The 4008-nt window shown below is 37.9% G+C and overlaps 1 pseudogene; it reads left to right on the top strand.

Moving 5' to 3' along the window:
• The first annotated feature begins 249 nt into the window (after nt 1–249).
• On the top strand, nt 250–1156 carry LOC110214945 (dicarboxylate carrier SLC25A8 pseudogene; annotated as a pseudogene).
• Nucleotides 1157–4008: the final 2852 nt, after the last annotated feature.

Genomic DNA, 4008 nt, shown 5'->3' with positions numbered 1-4008 from the left:
GCATGATCATCAGGTGTTCAGTTTCCCAACAACTTTCTATGGAAAATCAAGGGAAGTGGGCCATGGTTGCCATGAGCAACTTTGAAGAGCGGGACATCTTTAGAGAAGCTAGATCGAGGTGCCATCATTGTGAGACCCTCCAAATCAGCACTGGCAGAGTTCTTCTATCTCATCTTGTTCATTCAGTGGAGGTTATCTTTCACTTTCTCCTTTGCCTCCTGGGAAGTAGCAGAAAGCCAGCATCACATCATGGTTGGATTTAAGCCTGTAGATGTGCCCCCAAAAGTTACCATAAAATTCCTGGGGGCTGGCACTGCTGCCTCCATTGCTGACGTCATCATCTTCCACTTGGACACAGCCAAAGTCTGGCTGCAGATTCAAGGAGAGAGCCAGGGGGCTATTCAAGCTCACTCTACCACTGCCCAGTATTGGGGTGTCATGGGTACCATTCTGACCATGGTGAAGACTGAGGGCCCAGTGCAATGAGCTGGTGGCTGGGTTGTAGTGCCAGATGAGTTTTGCCTCTGTATGCATTGTCCTCTATGACTCTGTCTATACCAAGGGATGTGAGCATGCAGGCATTGGGAGCCACCTCCTGGCAGGCTGCACCACAAAGGCACTGGCAATGGCATAGTCCAACCCACAGATGTAGTGAAGGTATGTTCCCAGGCTCAGGCTAGTGCAGGTGGCAGCTGGAGATACCAGAGTACTACAGTGGATACCCATAAGACTATCACTGGAGAGAAAGGGCTTTGGGGTCTATGAAAAAAAAAAAACTTCACCCAATGTTGCCCACAATGCTATCATCAACTGTGCTGAGCTGGTGATCTAGGATCTTATCAAAGATGCCCTCCTGAAGGCCCACCTCATGACACTTCACATAGCCTTTGGGGCTGGCTTCTCCATCACCATCATTGCTTCCCCTGTGGATGTGGTCAAGATAGATACTTGAATTCTGCCACAGGCCAGTATGCCATTGTGCTGGCCACTGCACCCTCACCATACTTGGGAAGGAGGAACTCCAAGGCTTCTACAAATAGTTCCTGCCGTATTTCCTCTGCTTGGGCTCCTGGAATATAGTTATTATGTTTGCCACCTACAAGCAGCTGAAATGGGCCTTCATGCTGCTCATACTTACCAGGAAGTTCCTTTCTGAACACTGCTGCTAGCTTTCTACTTTATACCCCTCCCCTCTGAGTCCAGACCCCATCCTACTTCTCCTCCCTCCCATTTTCCCCTTGTTCTTCACAGCCTCTGCCTTAGCACTGAAGGATCCTCCTACACTCCCCTCAATCTTCAAGTTAGCCCCATTGAAGCCTTCTCCAGCCTGCTTTTCTGCCACTGCAGACTCATCCAGTTCTTAAGCTCCTTACTTCTAATAAAGCCAGACTAGAACCCCCTCCAAAAAAAATGGGTACATGATTTACACATAAAGGGTGATATTATAAGCAAATTAGGGGAACGTAGAAAATTTTATCTGTTTAATCTATGGATAAGGGAAGAATTTGTGATGAAACAAGAGATTGATGGGATCTCAGGAAGTAAATAGATAATTTTTATTACATTAAATTAAAAAGCTTTGCTTATACAAATCCAATGCAGCCAAAATTAGAAGGAGCACAGGAAACTGAGGAGGGGGCAGATTTACAGCAAGTTTCTCTGATAAATGATTCATTTCTCAAAGGTTTGGAGAACCGAGTCAAAATTATAAGAATGTGCCATTCCCTAATTGATAAATGAATGGTCAAAGAATAAGAACACCAATTTTCAGAAGAAGAAATGAAAGCTATCCATAGTCATATAAAAATGCTCTAAATCACTATTGATTAGAGAACTGCAAATTTAAAAAAGCTTGAGGTACCACCTCACACCTATCAGATTGGCTAATATGATGGAAAAGGAAAATGACAAATATAGGAGGGGTTATGAAAAAAAATGGAACACTAACACTCTGTGGGTAAAGTTGTGGACTGATCCAACCATTCCAAAAACCAATTTGGGAATAACTCTTAAAGGCTATAAAACTGTGCATACCCTTTCACCCAGCAATGCCATTACTAGATTTGTATACCAAAGAGATCAAAGAGGGAAAATGGAGTATTTGCATTAAAAAAAATTGCTTAAAGCCAGTCTATTTGTGGTGGCAAGGAATTGGAAATTGAGTGGATGTCCATCAATTTGGGAGTAGTGGAACAAATTTATATGTATGTATGTATATATATATATATATATATATATATATATATATATATATATATATATATATATATATATAATATACACTTATGCTATAAGAAATAACAAGCAAAATTGTTTAAAAAAAATCTGGAAAGACTTATATGAACTCATGCAAAGTGAAGTGAGCAGGATCACAAGAACATGGCACATGGTAACAGCAATATTGTTTGATGATCAACTGAGAATGACTCAACTATTCTGATCAATATAATGATCTAAGACAACTCTGAAAGATTTATGATGAAAAACTGTTATCCATTTCCAGAGAAAGAGCTGATGGAATCCTAGTTTGGAATGAAGCATATTTTTTCTTATCTATTTTTTTTTTTGCTTTTTTAACAATGTGGCTGATATGGAAATATACTTTTCATGATTTCACAGGTATAATTGGGATCACATTTGTTTTCTTCTCAATGGATGAGGAAAGAATGTTAGGAAGGGACATATTTCAGAAGTTAAAAGACTTTTATTAAAAGGTTTAAAATAAATTATTAATATATTTTATAGATATAAAAGATGTAAAAATAATAAATGCTACATCTCTTCAACAGTATTTTCACTTTAAACAGTATAAGGTAAGTCCTAAAAGGTACCACTTTAAAAATTCCCTATTTTCTAAATACAAATTGCCCCTTATAAATTTAACAGGTTTTTTTAGGGAGCCCCAGTCCTTCCTGCTTCCTTCCTTCTCTCTCAAGTTATGTCGGGGAAACATAAATTTATGAGAATTCACTTTTGAGGAGCTTTTATTTTTTATGTATTTATGCGATTATTTATCTATTTTTGTGAGGTGGTAAGTCAATAAACCATCCTGTACACACACACACACACACACACACACACACACACACAAATCTTTCCAAATTTTCTACTCCATCCTATTCCTTTAACTTCACTTTTTCTTCCAAAAAACATAGGTTTTCAGAAACATCAGAAATAGGGAACATGACTTTCCTGGATACATTTTTAAACAGTGTGTGTGTGTTTGTCTGTCTGTGTGTCTGTGTGTCTGTGTGTCTGTGAGAGAGAAAGAAACGTGGGGGTGATGACAGAGAAGGGGTTGACAGAAAAGAGAGGTAGAAAGACATAAAGGAACACAAAGACAAAAGACAGACAGAAGGAGAAAGAGACAGAAGGAAAGAGCAAAAGGTGCAAACACAAAGATAGTCAGAGAAAGAAATAGCAATGGTGAAAATTAGAGAGAAACGAAGAGTAGGAGAATGAAAGAGGCATTCATAGAGAAAAATGGCAGACAAAAAAAAGCAGGAAGATGATAAAAGTGCATATGTGATTTTTAGCATTGAAAATGTAATTTTTCACTTACCTGCCTCAAAATTAAATGAATCTATGCTTAAAATCAGGTGAAGATTTGCTTTCTATAATCAAATATGTTGATTAGAATACTAAACTCAGAATCAGGAAGATATAGGTTCAAATCTCATGATTAGTAAATGTCTGAGGTGAAACTAAATCTTCTCAATTCCAAGTTTAGTGCTTTATTCACTATGTTTTGGTCCATCTCTCAACTAGCTTAAAAGGGTGGCTTATTTTTCTAGTGTATAAATTTTTACAAATTAATTACAAATAAGGTCAAGTCTGGCAAACTTGTGACACAGATCATACATGATTCTTTTATCTTTCCTATTCTGCAGCCTCCATTGGGCAGATTAATTGAGATAATAAGATGAAGTTCTCTAAAAAAACATCTTTTGGTAATATGACATATCAGAAGCCATGAATAATTTTACTTTAAAAGGAATAAGTAAATTT

Source organism: Phascolarctos cinereus, unplaced genomic scaffold, assembly GCF_003287225.1.
Source record: "Phascolarctos cinereus isolate Bilbo 61053 unplaced genomic scaffold, phaCin_HiC Scaffold_726;HRSCAF=1367, whole genome shotgun sequence".
NCBI classification, from domain to species: Eukaryota; Metazoa; Chordata; class Mammalia; order Diprotodontia; family Phascolarctidae; genus Phascolarctos; species Phascolarctos cinereus.
The sequence above is the reverse complement of the archived record's forward strand: the minus strand, read 5'-3'. Positions and strand labels throughout refer to the sequence as shown.